Raw genomic sequence first — 22,580 nt, 5'->3', positions numbered from 1 at the left:
CACCAAGCACTGACTGCAGAAAACCTAATTCCCTGCTCATTACTTCAACCTCAAACCACATGAAATGAAATATATTTATAGTCCGGAGGCTCACATTGGTCCCAGTCTTAAGCGATCCATCAACTACACTACTAGAGATGTCAAAGTTGTGAATAGCAGCAGCAGAGAAGCAATGACTACCAATTGTCCAAAACATGATCTAATGTGATACAGATCTGTTTCTTTGGTATTGATTCTTTTGAAGCTAGTGTTGATACTACCCTACTACAAAGGGAATTGCTTTATGGTCGGTAATTCAACAACTAATAACTCTTTCAATGTACATTTGACATGTGAGTATTATATTAACACAGACACAAAAATCTGAACCTATCCTTGTAGGGGGAAATAAATTAACCCACAAAAGCAAACCAATATGACCAGATTGATGTCAAGAGACACTCCCTAACATGATCGCCAAACCTCATAGAGACCACTGAGGTTGTTGTGAGACTGAATCATAAAAGGGTACAGTCATATGGTTCCCAAAACCACTTAAAAAATTAGAGAAGGAGAGGGGGGGGGGAGCAAACCAGGGTTGCTCCTTCCATCTCATATCACATCCTCTCTGAGTACCATCATTAGCCTGTCCTCTTATAGAGGGCTAGAAAGAGCCATCAGTGTGAGACTGTAATAAACCTGTCAGCGTTGGGGACTGGGTAAGGTTTAAAAAGGAAGCAAATTAGACATTCAAAATGGCAGCGGAAAAATAATCTTGCTGTCAAATTGAGTTATGAGATAATTTCCAATTTTCACATTTGCTGACAGGATTCAGTGCTTGAACCAAGTGGCACGGCGCAGCTGTTGGGACTTTGGACTTTTGGTAAAAGAAAAGAAAAAGGGGAGATAAGAGATAAGGCTGGGGGTGGATGCAGGGTGGAAGGAGAATAAAGGGAAGGTTGGGTGGCATGGCAGACGAACGGAGGGAATCAAAGCTCGGAGAGGCCCAGACAGTCCTGTCAACGCCGGTCTTTCCGGAGGCCTTTTGCCAGCGCTGATTAGAGAGCGAGGCTTGGGCCGGAGCTGCGGAGCCAGCTAGCATAGCCACTAACATCTAATCTACCCTCTGCCTCCACTGCCAGAAAGCAGATGCTAGTTGCGCTAACGCCAATCTTCCACAACCAAACTGTCAACAGACACAACGGCAGGCTGAACTCGCTTTCACCTGAATACACATTCTGTTTATCTTGTGTTTGAAGAGGACATATGGATAGGTAAATATTAGACACACCCTTGTTTAAATAAGTGCAAACAGGCCATGGTGCACTAAAAGAGTTCATGACTTGCGTTGGTGTGAGACTACTTAAAGCATGTTGTAAGACATTCAGAGCAGGGAAACCTTCTTGTGCTGTTCTGAAAGATCTGTAAAGCAAGGAATCAACTGATGAATAAACTGCCAGAAGCTCAGCAAAATGCTTCATTTAACTGAACATGACTCAACAGTTCTTCTTCAGAAGCAGCATAAAATGCAGCAAATGTCCATTTTAAGTGTTACTTTCCTCCTGTCCAGTTACAGATTCTGTTTTTCATGTTTTTGCACAATGTTTCCCCATAGTTCACAATAAAACCTTGCATCTAATCCCAATTTAAAAGGTAGGTCAATCTCATTGCTGTATCGGAGGTGGGGGTGTGTGGGTTGTTGCCTGCTCCCCCAGTAGTGAGATTGGGGCACAGCCAACACACTATGATCAGGATTAGCCGAGTAGATCATCGCGGCCTTCCGTGTAATCTGCCTGGACCCCTTCATCCAGATTTGGACGGGAGATTCCATAGCTGGACAGAGAATTTTTTTTAAGTCTGCAGTAGTCCTGCTTGACGAACACAGATTAAGTCATGTGTGACCACAGTTGAAAATTCCCATGTAATGCGGAATATCATAGCCTATTCCTGAGCCTGCTAGTTCCCAAGATATTCCACGAACACATCCTCCTTCAAAGGACACCTGCTTTTTTGGAAGGTGATCACACAGACACACACATGGTCATGCACATATGTCTGGATTGGCTTTAGGGAGGGCTGCACTCTAAAGCAAATCACTGCAGTGTGAAGGATAACAAATTAGGAATCATTTACTCAAACAAACAGGTGCTGACTAATGCTGCAATTCATACATATTCTGGCAGCAGACTTGCTGGTGTGTCGTCATACTCAAAAAGCTGTCTCTCCAAGGATGTCACCTCATCAGACCTCTTCTGGAAGCATGACTCAAGGTTTTTCAAAATGCAGCATTTGCACAAGCTAGGTTTCAATGAGTGGGCATATTTATTGCAGGTGCGTGAGTACACAACATCAGTGACTGTGCATCATCAAACAGAGCTATCAAAATAGCTGAGATCTGAGCTCTGTTTAAGTATGTGACCACATAAACTGACCTGCTTTTGTGCATTAGAGAGTAGAGAGCAGTTGATGTGAATGCAAATATTGATTAAAGATAGAATCTAAGCTTTGGAAAGATGAGATATTCTCAATAATACAATTTATATGGCTCAAACTCAAAAGTAGTGCTGGAACAATTAGTAACTTAATTGATTAGTCAATCAACACAAAATGAATTGAGCAAATATTTGGTGGTTACAGCTTCTCAAATGTGAGGATTTGCTTCTTTTCTTTGCTTTATATCACTGTCACTTGAATATCTTTTGGTTTTGGACTGCTGATTGGACAAAACAAGTTAATATGAAGGCATCTCCTTGGGTTCTAAGAAATTGTGATGGCAATTTTTTCACTATTTCCTCACACTTTATAGACTAAACACTTAGCTGACAGATTAAAGGGCCACTCAAGCAATTTAGTATTTCACTCCCATAAAGTTGGGGGACAGATTAAAAAGAAAGAATGCTCAAAATTGATGCAGAGGTGGAGATGTACTGCATTTTAGTCCCTGATATGGATCACGCTCCAAAAACACTACACTTCCCATAAAGCACTTTGAATAATCTTTCCTGCCAAAATCTTTCAAACTCCATGCTACTAGTAAATAGTTTTCCAATCAAAATCAGTCTGAAGCCCAACATAACCCTGATGACATCATTTTCTAACTGGCATTAATTGTTAAAATTGGTGGACTGCTCCTTTAACTGATAATTAAATTGAAAATTAGTGGCAGCTCTAATCAAAAAGCTCTAGTTTTTTTTTTTTAAATAAAAAGACTAAAATATCTCATAATAACGATTGTGTAACAACAATTCTTTCCTGATTACTACATACCTAACTGTAAGCCTTACAGTCAATACCGTGTTAATACTTTCACCCAGACATGGACCTAGTAATCGCTTGCGCTGGCAGATGCATGTTAATGACTGAGGATTGGATCACCACCATAGCATCAACAGGATCACAAGAGCAATCTCCTTCCAACATGAGGCCAAAGTCCAGTTCCCACAACAACTGCTCTTTTGGCCTGAAATGGTAAAAAAACACAGTGGCATCTGCTTGTTTTGTTGTTTGCTTTCAACAAAGTAAATCAGATTTAAGACTATGGAGATCTAATTAGCCAAATCCGTGTTATCTGTCTGCCTGTTCAAAGGTTACTGACCACTAATCTGTCTCACACTCAGTCAGCCAGGTCAATCATATATCATTCAGATACTTTCATCAGTTATTTTTTATTATTAGATGAAGTAATTTCCTTTTATATTAGAAAAATCTGATCCACTGCTCAAAAGCTTCTTAGTTCTGAATCTCATTTTCTTCCAGACCTCTCACTTTGTCTAATAATGATAATTGTTTTAACATCTATCATGTTATCAGGGCTTTTTAGTCCTTGTTGTTGTTTGATCGGAGGCTGTTTCAGGACTCTGATGTCAGAGGTCAAAGGTAAGTCTGTTCAGAGCAGCTAGACCAGACACAGAAGCTGATCCTCTCCATCCCCTCAGAGCCCTCCGCATATGGACATGACAGCAAAGCCAAAGTCCTGCATCCTGTCCAAGCCCTGTGCACATGCTTCTGCCCAGACAATGTTGCAGCCCCCCAAACGCCAGCATCACACTGCGATCAACACATAAAGTCATGGGGATCCATTTATTTTCTACATGAGCAAATTTGATTTATGCACTTTCCTATTTTCCCTCATTTGATTTGATCTGATTAATTACAGTTCTGCCTGTTGATTGTTGCCACCCAAAGCTTTGAAACAGCTTTTATGTCTATGAATTTTAAGACTGAAGGAACAAATATTGAGCTGTTGAGTCAAGGTGGAGCCAATAAATGAGTTTGCTGATTCTAATCGTTTCTTTCAGTTCGAAGACTTGTAGTCACTGTCCATTTGTTAAAACCTTAAGACTGGTTACCAACCAGGGGATTGTGACCACCCTATGAGGGCCCGAGACAAATCTGAGGGGTCACAAAATATTAAAGAGACAATAAAGTAAATATACAAAATTCTACTATCTACTAAAAATGTATATAAAATTATGTTGGTTTTTTGCTTTTTTCTTGTAAAATATTTCAGATTTTCACCTCTGAAAGCCTCTAAATGTCCTTTGACATGTTGTACGCTGAAGCAATAACCTTTTTTTCATTGTCTGAAAATTTGGTAGCAATATAAAGACAAGTAGAGTCTGCTCCTTCCTTTGTTTTGCTTAAGAGTTTTCTTAATTTTAAGGAGTCCCTAGCTAAAATGATTGGGGACTGTGAAAGTAATTTAATAATGGTTATCACTTGTATATTCTTCTGTTTAATATCTCCTATTGCTTTCTCTATTGTCTCATGCCCTTGAAGACAGCTGTGTTGCAACATGAAGCCTGGGATATCTATAGGACATTTGTAAACAAGTTGTTTGTGTCACTCGACGCCTGGTCAACACACCAACCTGCTGTGTCTATCTATACATTAGCCTACTGCCTTAGAAACTGTGTGGACATAAATGGAGATGTTTTACTGTTTATTCCTGAAGCTTGATGACACACCTGTGTGTTGTCATTCTTGTAATGTATGCCTTTGAAGACATCCTATTCCCCACAAAAGGACCGCTGTGCTAAACATTACTGTTCAAAGCACTGACATTAAAGTGTTTAGATTTAAGTAAACTCAGTCTGTTGCTTGTTCAAACCATTTAGTTCAGTAGGAAACTAGATCCATATAAGCACTGTTTATAAGGTTGAGTTTTTTTTAATGTTTTTGTGGCTCCTGGGGATGTAACATACTGAATATGACAGCTAAACTGCTCCAATGCTAAAATCTGCTGATTTGGTCACTGACACTGCTGATTCAGTGTGCTCAGTTCAACTTGAGGATTTGATGTTTAAGATTTGTTGGTGCATTCACTTCACGCCTTTTATCTCGAGTGCAGATTTAGAGAGCAGGTGCTTCCATCTCAGAATCCAATGTCCTGTTGAGGAGTCCTTGAGCCTCCAGCTGCTCGCTCAGTTAGTTACAGAGCTGTGGAGAAGAGCATCAGCCAGACTGCTACTATTGCTTCTGTCATCTCATGTAGCAGGGAGAGAGTCGCAATCTTTGGTGCCGCTTGGTCATTGTTTTGCTGCATTTGCACTGCATCTCAAAGGATTCACATGTCAAACACATGCATGATAGTTGGAAAAGGATTTCTGTTGTCTATTTGGCCATGATTGCACTAACTGTTCATATGAGCAACACAGTTCTTCTGCTGGTTATTCCAAACAAACTCCTGTCACTGCTGCCAAAAATGTAAAATGGATGACTTCCTGTGATCCACTGCTTTTTTTCCCCTGAAAATACCTACTTGACACCGAGTGTTCAGAGTGGCTGATACAAATTGTATACAGGTAGAACCTCACTTCATCAATCATAGTGATAAATGGTAGCATGTCTTTATATAAAAATTACTCTCCAGAGAGAAGGTGACAAAGCTTTATACTTTAATGCCATAGATGAACTCGACACCATTAATGCTTTGGGGAAAAAAGAAATAGCTTACTCAATGATATTGACACAGTTGCACTGACAACCCCAGCCTCCTGTCACTTTTCAGAGTGTGCAACTGAATCAAAGCTCATGAAAGGCACTTGAGTGCATAAAAGTAAGTGGTTTGTGAAAGTGCAGCCTTCCTTGTTTGCATCTGCCAAGGCAGCTCATTCGCAAAGAGTGAGCGTCACACAGTTTTAATGGCCGGCTTGTCATTCGTAGCAAAATTGAAAACACAACCAAGCATGGGAATGTCCGATGCCCTTCTTATGCAACAGCTGGACCACCACTGGATAAAAATATTGGCTGTGATGGATGGAAAGTGTCTTCACAGAAAGTAATCCTTCCTATCTACCACCGAGCAAGATAGCCTCTCAGGGGGCACATATAGGCTCATCACTCACATACATATGCATGTATACAATGTGCATACACACACAACACATGTACCATACACATACACACACACCCTCCCACACTGACAGGCTAAAGATGGCCTGTGTGTGCACTACTTTTGGACTTTCATTCCTCTCTGATATAAGCAGAACACAGGAAATTCCTCAAATGTGAAATATGTCTCCGAGAGGCCCGTTTAAAACAGAGACGTGATTTGAGGAAAGAGCGGAAGTGGAGAGGACTGCGTGTGCATGTGTGTGCTTTACAGCAAGAGGAAGGGGAGGGGTAGTGGGTGGGTGGGTGGAGGGGACTGATTCTAAGACGGAGGGGGAATTTAGGGGTGAGAACGCAGTCAACTGTTTTTATGGATTTAAATAAATGTGCGCCAGTCTGAGGGCGTGTGCCTGCCTCTGCCAGGTTGTGTGTCTGCCCCCGTGTTGTGTGTATGTGTGTGAGCGCTCCAGCGCTCGCGTGCGCCTGGCTTACACTAACCACAGGGTGTAGCTGTGGGCTTTGAAGTCGTCCCTACACCCTAGGCTGAACTCAAACACAGGCTACTGTACAAGATCTCATATTACTCTATGGAAAAATCACAACATGCTTTTTACTGACAGGGAACACTGCCCTCTCTATCCCCCTTCGAAAACTTCACTGGGTAGAAAAACCATCACAGCAGGGTTTGGAGCAATTATATAAAATGTGACAAAATACTGCAAAGTGACAGCTTCAAGTTGCCTGTTTTGCCTGAAAAACAGTCCGAACCGTGTTCATTTTGCTTGACAAATCATTTTACAGTCTGTTCAGTTGGAATTTATGATCTTTGTCTGTACCTGCAGGGTATTTGAATGCAGCAAAGCAAACAAATAATTCGTCAAATAGAACAGAGAATCCAAAAGGTCAGAGATGATGCACTCCTGCCTACACAGTGCACTGAAATGGCAAACCAAAACGAAAATAAAAATGAAACGATGGATCAAATGTGCTAAAACAGTAACATATTTCCTGTTATTGCTTTCCCCTGGTGCTCGATAGTTGCCTGGAGTGTGTCCGTAATAGTGTTGTCTTTCGGTGGATCATTGAGGGGCCAGGTTACCAGCAAGGAAAGGTAAACGGCTGTAATTTGTAGCAGGGATGTCCCTGTTTCTAAGCTTTTTCCTGTCAATGGGAGTTCTGAGGTTTGGTGTCCACATGCCATCTGCTCTAAATTAGCACCTACACAGGGAGCACTGAGATTTGGGCACCAGTGGTCAGACACTGGGGTTTGAGAGTCTTGAAGCTCTAACAACAGAGGACCGCTTACATCTTAGAAACAGTCCAAGAAGACTAATGTAAACATTAGATACTGGGAGATGAAGTGATGATGTTCGGTGACTGCACTTTTCACCATTTTGGACTTTTTGTCCAACTGAAATAAAATAAAGTATCGGTCCTCATGTTTGGTTTATTTTTTCACCACAGTGCTACTAACAATAAGTCGTCTTCTTTATCTGGGTTTAAGGTGCCCTCAAATGGACCTGACATTGGAATTTACTTGAGTTTAACTCAAGTCTGAAGTTTCAGCCTGATATCCCATCAATTAAGATTCATGTTGGACAACTCACAGTACAGCCACAAAATTTCTGTTACCACATCTAAATAAGCTTCCAACATGTATTAAATACTGGATTGTAACATGAAAAAAATTAGCAAAACAACCCTAAACAATATAGGATATCTGGTTGATTTTAAATGTGACAGCTGCATGATGCAACCAAAACACAACACAACCACATGCAGTGGATATCCGGGTTTGTGCAAAGCGAGGTGCTCCCCTGATAAGAGCCTGTTTTTGAGCTGGCTCCAAGCTCAGTAGTTTAGGGTGGTGAAGGGACATGTAGTGCATACAACTATCATACTGGAAACCAGATTTAGGTCCTTTTAATAGTCTAAACACCACCATACCTTATCTTGACTATAGTTTATCTGCTTTAACAACAAGAATTGCTCAAAATCCATGTTCTGTCTGGTAATAGGATGGAAGTGTTGTACAGCAAGATACTAAATTGCTTCCAGCATGAGGGGCTCTGTATTATACTCCCTCATTTATACAGGTAAGACTAAGCAAAGAAAGACTTTTCTTTTCAGACTCAATAACACAAAAAAAAAACTCACAAACTGTACAACTGCAATGATTCATAATTTCCTCTCTTGGAAACACCAGTACAAATGACACTGAACGATTAGTGAGGCTTTTGGGTAATTAAATGATATTTTAGCCCAGATGTTGGATTGTTTCTCCAGAGAGCAGTGTGAGAAGCAGCAGATAAGCCTTGTTAAGCTGCTGTGGTGTTGCAGGCCTGGAGGAGAGAGGACACACGTGTCACTGGGACTGAGTGAGGAGCGGAAGTTTCTGGAAGTCATCAGAGACGGGCAGGGCGGAGGGGCCAGCTGCACAGGACTTTTACTGCAGTGAAGGGGGATGTCAGAACTTGCGTGCAAGCGTGCACACACACACACTCACACATTTAGTGAAATCCAAGCAAGGCGCGCTCATACAGTATGCCTTATAGAATACTACTTGGCGACAAACATAACATGCAAAATGACGTCAACAAGGGCCCACATCCTGGGCTGGCGGGTCAGTGGTCCAGCATGCAGACACGCAGCCTGATACTGCCAAGTGTAAACACCAATAAACGACAAACAAACACAGACAAACACATCCCGAGTTGGAGTCAACAGCAGCTGTCAAGTCTTATGGGGCAACTCTGTCATTCAGGCGCTGCATGGGAAACCGCCCTGTCAGTAAAGCATCCAAAACAAGCAAGCCCCCCCTTTCCCATCCCCCCAAAGATTAGTGAGTCATAGGTGGCTTCGGATTTGATTTTTGGCTGTGTTGAATAGGGAAAAACTGCAAGCACCACCCTCATGATAAATATGTGTTATGTTTTGGCATCTTTTTTTTATTGAAAGTAAATCTTTCACTGCTACCAAAGGACCATACAAGTGGTTTCACTTGTTTCAGCCCATTTACTGTAAATTATGAATACTTTTTTTTAATCAAAGCTCACCCTTTTGCAAACCATAAGTTATAGATGTATTTTTTTCCACCATCTCAAGCAACTGTTGGTTTCAATTAATTTCTGTACAGTATGAAAATCAATAAGAATTCATTTCTGAGTGGATTATGAGACAATGCATCCCTGGGAACAGGTACATAAAAGGCCCCCTCTCCTATCCTCCAGCCCCCACCTCTTGTGTTGTTTCAGTGCCATTTTGCAGGTTAATTATAATCTAGTTTTAGAAATGTCAATTGGACATATAAATGGTCTTGATAATGAGGCAACAGCGCTGCTGCTATCAAGATAATTAAATCCTATAGGCAATGAAAAAATGTACATGTAACTGAAAGATAGACTGTGACTGTTTATGTAGCCTATATAAAAAGGGGGTGGATGTCTTGTATCAATGTTAGAAAGCTATACAGGACTATGATGTGCTCCAGTGAGTAGCGCACCATGAAACTTGACAGTTGGTGTCCTAGCAACACCATCTCTTAAATGTCAGTCAGCCAAAGCCAAGGGAAGCTTGACTTTTTTAACAATTAATTTTCATTTTATAAAGCAATGAATGGAAAACAATGGCCGCTTGGAATCGTAGGAATCTAAAACTGTAGAATTATGCATTTGAAAATGTTCAGCAACAATGCACATCAAGTAAACATGCTTTGCCATTAAGGAGCTAAAACACTGGAACAGTCCTCTACTGCAGGCAATCAATAGAGAGCATCACGCGCCAAAAAGGCCATGATGTTGACAGTCCCTCAATGACTAATAATGTAGTAGAAGCAACATCACTATTCAATCAACTCAAAGACATTGCCTTTTAAACTGAATTTAAATAGCAAATATGGACGACTAAACGCGCAATCTATCCGCATCTTTACTCTGTCGACAGGAAGCATCTAGGCAGAGTTTTCACCTTGAGGTAATGTAAGTGCAGGCTATTAGTGTAAGTGATACTGCAATACTGTGGTTAGAGTGAGAGGAGAGCCTGGATGGCATGCAGGGGGAGGCAATAATATGAGCAGGCCCTTAAGGCCTCACAAGTAGGCAGATGAGGGAGGTTGCTTGGGGAGGGGAATGTGAGGGAATCTCTTGCCAGTTTCCATTAACAAAAGATGATGGAGCGATGAGTGAAGCTGGAGTTATTAAGAATAAAGAGCAGAGGAGCGTCTCAGGTATAATGTACCAAGTTGGGGTTTGGTGTGGTGAAGCAATAATGACTTCCTGCATTTGAAGGACTCAAGGGTGAGGTCATTCTTCATTAACTCGTTTGGCATTTATAAGCTTGGCGCCAACTGCAGCTCAAGATATGTCTCTTTGATTATTTCTCTGTCAAGTCAGGAAAAAAAATCAATTAATTGGAATTAACTTGAGTTTAACTCAAGTCTGAAGTTTCAGCCTGATATCCCATCAATTAAGATTCATGTTGGACAACTCACAGTACAGCCACAAAATTTCTGTTACCACATCTAAATAAGCTTCCAACATGTATTAAATACTGGATTGTAACATGAAAAAAATTAGCAAAACAACCCTAAACAATATAGGATATCTGGTTGATTTTAAATGTGACAGCTGCATGATGCAATCAAAACACAACACAACCACATGCAGTGGATATCCGGGTTTGTGCAAAGCGAGGTGCTCCCCTGATAAGAGCCTGTTTTTGAGCTGGCTCCAAGCTCAGTAGTTTAGGGTGGTGAAGGGACATGTAGTGCATACAACTATCATACTGGAAACCAGATTTAGGTCCTTTTAATAGTCTAAACACCACCATTTGGTGGTGTTTGGCATTTATAAGCTTGGCGCCAACTGCAGCTCAAGATATGTCTCTTTGATTATTTCTCTGTCAAGTCAGGAAAAAAAATCATGAAAACTGACTAAGATCATGCACACCAAGGATCATTGTCTGAACCCAAAAGTGCTGCTTCAGGTCTGAGACTACATCAGGACAGAAACCTCTTGGAATTACTGCCACTCTGCTTATTTCTGCTTGTTTGTCTCATTGAAAGAGCCAAAAAACATTCAATTAATCTAGTCAATATTTCATTTTATAGTTGCAGACCTTGTGTGGGCTACTGTGGTATCTCTGGGGTTCAGGAGCCTGCGGTTATTGCTGCAATGACAGTTCTTTGTTTCCATGACACTGAGATGAGTCACTATGGCTACGGCTCCATTGGGAAACAAAGTTAAATGAAGATGGAGGGCCAAAGGACTGCGATGGCGGAGCTCTTTATTGGCACAGCGGTGATGTAGTGGGAAATAAAAAATTTGGTAAACTAAGAAGCTGCAGATGGTGTTAAACACTTTACGAGGTACACTAGTATTTTATCTACCTGTATCTAAAGGTTATCTAATCTAAAGGTATCTACTGTACCACTTATTTCAATGTACAGTTTTAATGTATGATGTAACTATTGTATTTGCACAGGAATAGAATGTGCATACTGCAAGGAATGAGAACCACTGAATGCCACAGATGGAACTGTGCAAGGTCAAGATTACATGGTCCTCACTTACTTTCTTAGGAGCACAAAGCATGACGTATGAGCCAAAACTACATTCAAAACATGCCTTTAAAGATTCCACTAATGCATTCATTTTTGATGTCTGATGAAAAAGCTAAAAATGAAGAGTAAAGATTCACAAAAGCTCAAAGTCAACAAATCACAGGATGTCTGCATGTAACCATAGGGAAATGTAGAGCTGCAGTAAGATTGTTTAATTGATTAATCAACAGTCCAAAACCCAGAAGTATTCCATTAACACTGATTTAAAAAAGCAGCAAATCCTTCAATTTTAGAAGCTGGAACCAGTGCATGTTTGACAAAAGTACAATCAATTATCAAAATAATTAATTGACTAATGCATGAATCATGAAGTGCCTGCAAATGGGCTGAACTAAACCATCTCGACAGCTGGAAATGGTCAAACAAATCACAGAAAAAAGTGAGGCGGAGAGGGGTGAAATGAAAAATTCAGGGTTAGAAACTCAACCTACTGCATCAAATTGGGCTGAAGTCTGAACTTCACATCAGCATGAAATATTTCCCCTATCTATTGAGCCATTTATTATTCATTCCCAGTGAAAGTGATGACGGAGGCAAAGTGACAAGAAGGAGTGCAGGTAAGGTTCATCTATCAGATGTGGACACAGAACAGTGCTGGTGTCAGTGCATCCTCAGCATTTACCATGCCGCCATCATCAGCTCTGCAGCAGAGTGACATCGTCTAAAATGCAACTGACTGGGTGTCACATTGGCTTTACACAACCAGACACACACACTCACAGAGCCAGGAATTCACACACAAAATACTATAGAGCCACATGCAGATACAGTCACATGTAGACAGAATGATGCAGGGCAGGCTCGACCAGACGGAGCAGTGTTTTCATTACTCAGATATGGACGCAGATTAAAGCGTCTTGAATCTCCAGCTCTGACTCTTTGTGGTTTAGATCACACGCGTCCGTTGACGGGATTCCGCCCAGTGCAGGAAATAGCTGGGCTCGAGAACACAGGAGCTACTGCCGATAAAATGCATTCCGTGTCTCCTGGTTTGAAACGTGTGGCTCTGCGCTGAATTAGTGTTGGGAATATGAGGATGCGGAAGCCTCAACGATCTATAAGATTTACTTTCATGTTCGTGTCGTCTGAAGTTTTCACTTGATCTTTGCTGGGAAAAGCATAAAAAGGGCAAGATAGTATTTTGAGGGATATTCACAGCTTTTATCAGGGCAGCAATGTTTTCATTCTATTGTCATTTACATTGTTTTATTGTTATTTGTTGACCAGGTTGGTGAAAATTTTGGAGAAAATTAATTGCTGACTATTTTGATATTCGAATAATTGTTTTGAGTCATTTTTTAATATAAAATGCTGAAATTCTCTGGTTCCAGCTTCTCAAATGTGATTATTTCCTGGTTTCTTTAGTCTTCTATTACGGTAAACTGAGTATCTGAGGTTGCGGACTCTTGGTTGGGACAAAAAAAGACATTTTAGGTTGCATCTTGGTATTTGGGAAACAGTGTTTGACATTATTTTACCACTTTATAGACCAAACAACTACTTGATTGATGAAGGAAATGTAATACATAGAAATAAATGCATAAATACACACTTTTTGATGAATAGAGCCATTTTTCCACATTCTTTTTGAACTACAGCTACAATTTGGCTTCATAAATGAGAACTATACTGTGTTACAGAAAACTAAACTGGACATATAATGAGCAAGAAATAGCTGCCTTCTAAATACAGGCTACAAGCATGAAGAGGAACATCTAGCGGTGACTGCCAAAATATACTCTATTATGTCATCCTGAAGCTGTAATCCAAGCACAATCCCACACACACACTAGTTGAGGTGCAGCCTCATTCCCACTCAAACAAGTGGGAGCCAAACTCCAACGATTCTGACGTTACATGTAAATTACCTCTGCTTCATTTCATCAGCTAAGAGGCTGGCAGTTTTGAACAGCCCACCGCGTTGCACTGCGGCATTGATTAACTCATCTGCCCGGAAGCCTCTTTGACCAGGCATTGTGAGTGGTCGGGCAGAAAAAGAGGTCTATTATGCTAGGGTCCATTGCCCTTAGACCTTCTTTGGATTCTTTCTAAACCACCTCTGTGGATGACCCCTGTGTGGAGAAAAAGGGGAAGAAATGGGTTTTACTGGGGGGTGGGGGTGGCTTGATTAGGGTCCCTAAAGGTGGCAGTCATCCTGGCAGGCCCTCAGGGTACGAGGAGCTTGGAGATTTTCCTCCCTACCCCATAGCGACCATGGACAGGGAGGCATCACGTGCAGCCTTCCCTTGAGGTAGAAAGCAGATGGCGGGGGATTAGCATCTGAATGTGGGCATGCAGATCTACGGGGGGTCTCCCACTCCTCCTGCTTTCCCCACAGGGGATAGGTGAGCTGAGGAAATGACGGCTCAGGAGAGGCAAAATCAATAATTGGCATCCCACGGCGAGCAGACAAAAGAACTGGGAAAAGCTGGTGGCTTTAAACTGTGGTGATTTTGCAAGAGAAACAGCTAATTACAGACTCTCCCTCTGAATATGGCGCTCAGTTATTTTTGTTGCAGTCTTTCTATATTCTGTGCATTTCACATGAGAACAGTGGCAAGTAAAAATCTAAATGTAGTAAAACCCAGAAACAAGCCTGCATATACAGTAGTAGGAGATGGCAATCGTGCCTCATGCTGCTAGACATGACAGCAACAGAGATAACGTCAGGACACATACCGAGTGGCGCAGCTTTGAAGTTCATGGCTGTAATGTTTGTACTTGTGCTACACTGTCAGAAAAACATGCTGGTATCAACAATGAGCAGCATTTGTGCTGTGGAGGTTTCCCATCGCTTAATCGAAAACATCCTCCAACCATAATTTTACACGTCATGCTTTTCTTATCTGACAGAGGAAATGACTTACAGTACAGTAAGCCCATTAAATGTCATTTGTAAAAACACAAGTAAACACAAGTAAAAACAAATAGAAGTGGTAGAAGCAAGGAAGAAAAATCCTACAAAATCATGCCACAGCAGGATTTTGCCCTTTACTGTAGTAACATGTTGGTTCCCACACTTCAGTATGGAAATGTCAGGAAGTTTAGATGCAGAGCTTAAACAATGAAGACAGGTTTGCTGTCCCTAAGAGACCAAGAAACTCAACAGATTTTGCTGTATTATCCACCACAATCTATAAAACTGTACAAAGGACAATGAAGAAAACTTTACATGGCATATGATACCCTGTGTTAAAACAATAAAGACCAGACACATTAGGGAAAGTAACTTTTAAAAACTTTTACAAGTTTTAAAAGATACTTTACAATTTGTATTTGAAACACGCGATATAGATTTGTGGAGTAATAAACTACAAAGTGAATTCTCAGGCACTGTTTTGAAATGCAATTCCAAATTAGTAATCTGATTTTACAGTTAACCTAATTTATTCTATTTTTCTCCAACAGAATGTTAAATATATTTCTGCACACAAAAACCACATAAGAATCGGAGCCTGTGAGCTCAGGTTCTTCAGTTTATTGCCAGTTCATCACCAGCTACTGTCAGAATTAAAAAAGACCAGCCCCTCTGGGTCAATGGGACCCAGAAATACAAATCTCTCCTCAAGAGAACCCTGTCACAAAGCTCATTGTGGCAGAGAACAACACTTTCCTTCCCTAGTGTCCATTCACAAACATCTGCTGATGCTCCAAAATAAAGCTAATGGCTGCCTTTTCTACCAGGATTTATGCTCTTGGCTTTAATGAGGCGACCTGAGGCAGCCAAGTCTCCCACCCCACCTCCACTAGACAGCACCTTGGGGATACATGCCCTGTTGTACATGTACATCGTCTCACACGGCACTACTCATCTTGTTGAATCAGTGGTTCAACATGGCTGGTCTCTTGAATTGTGTGAGTGGCTGACATACAATAGAGGAGGAATGAGTTTAAAATGGAAACAAAACAAGCAGAGATTCCCCGGTTTTGCTGTAGACAATAATCACACCAATTAGAGTGGTGCTTTAGGGTCAAAGGTTGTGTCCCAGTCAGGGGATTCCCAGGTGAAAAGGATAGGAAAGGAAAGGAGAAGAAAGGAAATGAAAGGAAAGGATAAGAGAAGCGAGGAATCATGGAGACGAGAGAACATTAAATGTGTGTGTTCTGTTTTCTAGGCTATTGCCTGTATCCCCTTACTCCAGAGCGAGGCAGGGAAACACACACTGGCACTCAAAAGGGTCATTCCTTTGAGGGGCTGGTTTCCATGGCAGGGGTTGCCGTGGTGAGGGGGGCCCTTGATGGTCCCAATGGGGAAGTACACTTCAAAACAACACAGACAGTGTGGGTAGGATGATACTTGTCAATGGGAGACCCAGTACAGTGTAGTATGAGAATGCAAGAATCATTTATATATATGAGAGGTGATAATTTGTTAACCGTAGGGCAGCTACAAATGATCATTATTGATTCATCTGCTGTTTATTTCCTTGATTTGTGTACAAAATGTAAAGAAAATGGTAAAGAATGGTCCATTCATGCCATCTTGCTTTGTCCAAACAGTCCAAAATCTAAAGATATTCAGGTTGCTATGTCGTAAGACAAAAAAATTACGCAAATCCACACATTTAAGAAGCTGAAACCAACTAATATTTAGCATTTGTGCTTGAAAAATGACTCATGATTAATCAGTTGTCAAAATAGTATCAATTTTCTGCTAATTTTCTGCTAATTGACAAATTGAAGTACACTGCTGTATTTTTCATTTTTTCATTTTTTTGTATTATTCCCTCTAAATTTAATATATAGTTGTATTTTATTTATTTTTATGTCTTTAATATATTTCAAATATATTTGTATCTAAATAGCTATATTCAATAGTTATTTCCATCTGTAAGGCAGTAAGTGTAAATCATGAATATAGATATAATTTAATGTACTGCACATTTTTATAATTTGCAACAATGGAAAAAACCATCAATATTTCTAAACAACAACAGCAAAAGCTTATTTTTCTTCCTCCAATACACTTTTTCTAAACCTACAAATGCAAGTTCACACGACTTTGTGAAAAAGAGTTTATTAGAGAGAGTTTATTGTCAGATTTGTGCTTAATTGCATCCTGCATCTGCCTGTTACATGTCTGAGAGAAGATGTGAGTTTTGCTGCTTCAGACACAGTAAAAACTCTTCCTGGAAGCTGGCCAGGAGGTCCCCTACACACACACACACTCAGCTGCTGTGTCCCTGCAGTCCAGTTAAAAAACAGACTCAGAGGAACGTGATGTACCATCAATGCATTCATGCCACCCATCTGTTTCTATGTTTCACACTGGCTTTACAGAGCTGCTGTGTGTGAAGTTCCTATGAATTGGGGGTTTTCATTCATCCAAAATACAGCCCGGACAAACAGATGCAGAGATGAACTCTCACAAGGATCCACATGTGCACAAAAACATGCACACACTAACACAACTAAGAGATGTTATGGTTTAGTTTAGGAAGCTTCAGGCCCTGAGAAGCTATTTGCTCTGATTCCTTGGAGACTTATTTCCATGACATTACATTCCAACCCCTTTGCCTTAATGGATCAACTGAAAAACACACTCACATTGAGATGCAATTTGGGGAAAAAAAAAATCATAAAAGCATGAAGAAACCCGATATAGAGTCTGTATGTTCTAACAATGCATGGACTTCAACAATGAGGCTCATTCATTCCTCCAAACAGAGCTCCACTACACTTCACCCGATGCATTAGCCTAACTGCTGCCAGTCCAATGTTTGCAAAAGGACGGGGAGAAAACAATCTAGCTGTTTAGCCTGCACATCTGGAAACCATAAAGACTCAGCACTACGTAGCTCAGACGCTACACTAGGCTAACAGGAGGTCCCTGGCCCATTCAGGAAGAAGCTAAGGCTCATTAGCGGTTTCTTCCCACTGCTGGCCCAGGTCAGGGTCCGACAAATCAGACCAACCTCTCATGTAACTATTGCTGCTTCTACTGCACAAAACAAAAATCTGTAAAAGTCAAGTGAAAAGAAAGTTTTGCAAATTGAGAATTTCCATTTTTCACATTTACAATTTTAATATTTGATTTTGTACACAGCTGAAGTCTAAAAACTGTAATCATTTTGTGCCACATTATCCAGATTTCATGAACTGGTTTTCCCTGTTTGGCTGTAATAATGACCTTGCCCTAGCACTATGTTTGCATTTTTCTCTAATCTTGAAAGACCCCCCAAAGCACATTTGGTGTTGCCGTCTGTCCATAAAAACACATCTAATTAAATTCCCATTAACTGCAAAGCCAAGCTAACCAAGTTTAAGTGCTTTGCTAACATTAAAACAAGATGCAGGACCCAGCTGGCTACATATAGCAACAAGCACCACCATAATATTATCCAGAATATGTCAACAGCCCAGTTGCCTGCATTCTTATGTGCCAATTAGGGGTGCGAAATCTCCAACAGCAAGTTTAAGTTGGACTATATGTCATCATAACCCCTCTAAGACAGAGACACATAAACTTCCTGTAATAGCGCTGTGAACATATGGCGAATTTATTTCTGGGAATGTGTTATTGGGCACTTGTCCACATAAATTGCTCTAAATAAAGAAAGCTTTCTAGAGGGAGGAAATATGTTTGAGGCACATGGATCACCATGAGTGGATTTGCTGTACTCAAGCCAAGTCAACTTGTACAAACTGAACCTCTGTGGTAGGCGTATTCTTTGTCTCTCAGAAATAAACTTTATTCCCACTCACTCCCGGTCTTCTACAACCTCTCATGTACAACCTGCGATTATCACTCTAACCTCATGGATTAGCTAACATGATTATAACACAAGATTGGAAGCAGAGAATATTATAGATGCCAATATCTGAGGGAGTTTGATGTTGAGTGTAAGAATGCCCTGCATGAGTGTCCTCTCTGTCGAGGGGCATCGTCCGTGAGGAATGGGATGTGACACTGGCTGTCAGGGCTCGTTTGAGAGACTGGCTGCTAGTCAGCCGAAGATGGAGCCCTGGTACAAGGGCAGCAGGGTGGAGGAATGGTTAGAAAGACAGTCCTGTAGTAGGGAGGTCACAGGATGGATCTCAGTGCCAGATAAACACTGTTTTATCAAACTCAATCAACGTGGCACCTGTGTCCTTGACAAGAAAGGTTTGCTCATAAACAATGAACCTCAGGAACCTGTCTGGTCCGGTTGCCTGCTTGACACACAGGTCTTACTTTTCACAGCTGTTTCAACCACATCTGTACTGCAGATTGTGAGAGCTGCTTGATTCTGATGCAATACAATAAACTTTTGTCGGCCAAGCCACCATCCAACATTCTCGGTTGACAAGTAAATGTCCACCCTTCCCCTGTACAGGGTGTTCTTTTGCTTTCATATTAAACATTTGATTTCAGATATATTTCCAAACATGTAATGGAATTTACAGCAACAAGATTACATACAGAGAAAGCCCCAATGTCCCTTTATGAGCCATATTTTCTTTTAAAGAGCCCTTGTGCAAGACATTGACACCAGGCCTGGTGGTGGGTAAATCAATATTAACTTAATTCATTCTTGGAAAATGGAGGATGTTGGTGTTGATGATGGCAGCACAACACTACATACTGTCAATTTTTTTTTTTTAGGTCTCATTCCTTGATTAACTCCCCATTGACAGTTTTATTCCTCTTTGCCCAAAAACAAAAATTCCACAAGCACTGAAATATACTGAGAAACACGGTGTGTGTTTGAGAAAGTGTGTGTCTGCTCCATATGCAGGTCAGTGGGCCGTTTGGTTCCTGTGACGTATGGTATGTGAATTAGATTAGGTCCCTCTCACAGTCAAGACTTAATCATGTACTAAAGCACAGTTCTGCCAGCTCCCATTAGACACCTGTAGTGCAAAAGGCCTCAGACGGCTAGAGCAGCAGGGGACAAAGATGCATCCTGAGTCCTCAAACACCTGTGACTATGGCACTAGACCGCACTGTGTTCACCTACTTCACTAAACCAGAATACACGCAAACACACACACACACACACACACACACACACACACACACACATACAACAGAAATCCACATCATTATTCAAATACCTCCAAAACCTATTATGGCACAAAGTCGACTTAACCCTCTCCTTTACAAACAAGCTGAACAAAGTCAATCCAGCTTACAATCCGCAAACAAATCCAGGAACTGATCTTTACTCCAAACATTATTCCAATACAATTCCGTCTCAAAAGCTGCCAAGATGGCGAGTCTTAATTTCAGTGGAGCAAAGAATGGTTCTGTGGTTTTGGGAGTTTGACGGTGCACCTAACCAGAATTGACGTTGGGAAATGTACTTAACGTTCCCGCATGGTGCATGGAGATGGATAGGGTTTCCTGGTGGTTGGAAAAAGCAAGAAGTGGCTTAAATGTATGGGTCCTTGCATACACACAAAATTAAAGTGAACACATGATTATGCTAGAATTAAGTTTGAGATTTAAAGAAGCTGAAAAACTGTATTTTCACAAGTAAACACTCAGACAAAACCCCAACCTGTTGTGTTGTGATTAAGGCCATTTCAATTACTCCATCAGTGATTAGACTTAGCCCAATTTGGTCTGAGAGGCGTGACCTTACAGGAGAAGTAGGTGAAACCTGATACACATCTCGACTGCTCTCCTAATGCACTTTGTCAAACTCCATTTGGGCCCAGCCAAGAAACACCTAATTTAAATGGGCAGAGAATTTGGCAGAAGAAATTGATGTTTCCAATTTGTGCGTTGCCTGGCAAGCCACATTGAATTATATATGAATATACTATATGTGTGGTCATATGTATATGTTTCTCCCAATGTCTTGACACCAATCAAGTACAAAGTGCTGCTAAGGTTTGCCCTGAATCAATAAAACTGACTATGACACAGAACTATTTCGTGTAAATGCAGGTATTTTTTGTTCACCCTTCTTTTGCACATTGGACAATTTTTTGCCATTGACTGCTGTCACTACTGCAAGTTGATATGTCCTCACTCGTGCCAGTAAAACTAATTCCTGTACATTTATTGTACTTGGTAATAAAACAGAATTTCGATTGAACAAACAAACAGTGTGTACTATGCTGTACATAAACAGAGTTTCAGGTTACTAAACCTCAAATCAAACAGAAGGCTGACTGAGCACAGGCATAAGCTCCAGACATAAGCCCAACCATACCTTTTCTCAAGATGAATCTCCAGTACCATCACTGTGAAATGGTTAATGTAACATTTAATTCCTTCGAGACTTGAGTCAAAACTGACCCTTTCGTGAACCAAGACTAGCTCTGCTGATGAAGATTTATCTGGAAAATGTGAAAATCCTACATGTCAGCAGAGACTGTACTCGAAATCCAACATCATCAGTATGTGAAGGCATTGTTTTCATTACATATCTTGTCTATAGCTAGAGTCTTATAGGAGAGCAGTCAGAATGTGCAAATACAAAATCTGGGGAGCAGTTTTATCTGAGTATTAATTAATTCCTTATCATAAAGGAATGTTTTCACATCCAAATGTGAGAAAATCTACGCTTCCCGCTTCTCCTCAGCACTTAGAGGCTGAGGAGACACTGAAAGGAGGCTGGTTTTGAATAGAGCCATGCCTAATGGAAGTCTGGACATTTCCAGATCATTATCTAAGGCAGAACAGGACTTCTGTTATAGCAACCAGGCATGGAGAATCAAGGCATAGTTCCTGCTGTCATAAGTGAATAACAGTAATCTATTTAACTCTCATATATGGTTTCCTCTACACTAAATAAAATAAATTATATTGAAAATGCATGTGTTCTAGTCTGTGTCAAGGCCATTCATCCTTTTGCTGATGCAGGGTGGTAATGTCTGCGAGGGCAACTGGCTGTGACAGACAAGATGCCAAATACAAACTGGGCTACTCCCATATCCACAATCCATTGGCAAGGCACGAGCCAACATATATATATATATATATATATATATATATATATATATATATATACATATATGTATATATTCAGTGAGATATAATATACACCTCCATGTATTTAATTCACCGCCTTTCTTCACAGGTCAGCCTGCTTTTACTGCAGTGCATGGCCGGGAGCCGCGCCGGTTTCAGCACCATGCAGGCGTGGACCAGAACAAAAGGCGCAGGCTGCTGCTGCTGCTGCTGCGTAAAGGGGCGCACCAGGACGCATCAAGACAGCGACAAATACCGCAAATAAAACACAATTTAACACATTCTTTTTACATGCATAAGCATAGATTTTCCATCCTAAATCTGCACTGAAAAGCGACGTCAAGTTACAAACTCCCTGTCGAGATTCAACTCATGATTCACATCACTAAATTCGCATAACTACACATCACACCGCAACGCACTCACAGACAACAGCAGCGGATTAGTGGACAGGAATGCCAACATTAATATACACTTTGATTTTTTTTTTTAGAAACTTTTACAGCGGCCAGTTTTACATTAAAATGACTGGAACCTTACATTCATGCTGATAAGATAAATTATAAACCCTCATTTCCCCATTAAATGATGAGAAAAGTGCTTCAGCTCTTACCTGGAGGTTTAGGTTGCTGAGCGGCACTAATACCCTTGTGTGTGGAGAGAGCTGTGGTGACAATGAGAGCGGTATGGGGCCCTCTGATCCCTCCCATCGCAAATTAAGCTACCGTAAACGCAGCAATGTAG

General features: G+C 40.9%; 1 protein-coding gene across 1 annotated transcript in view; it reads right to left on the bottom strand.

The window, feature by feature from the left end:
• LOC121892244 (microtubule-associated protein 2-like) overlaps positions 1 to 22,522 on the bottom strand; it is a 45,659-nt gene extending 23,137 nt beyond the window's left edge. Inside the window, exon 1 of the mRNA XM_042405159.1 lies at positions 22,450 to 22,522. The gene's annotated coding sequence lies outside the window, so the exon portion shown is untranslated. The remainder of the gene's footprint in view (positions 1 to 22,449) is intronic.
• Positions 22,523 to 22,580: the final 58 nt, after the last annotated feature.

Source organism: Thunnus maccoyii, chromosome 24 (assembly GCF_910596095.1).
Source record: "Thunnus maccoyii chromosome 24, fThuMac1.1, whole genome shotgun sequence".
In the NCBI taxonomy this organism is placed as follows: Eukaryota; Metazoa; Chordata; class Actinopteri; order Scombriformes; family Scombridae; genus Thunnus; species Thunnus maccoyii.
This window is presented reverse-complemented; position numbering and strand designations above follow the sequence as displayed.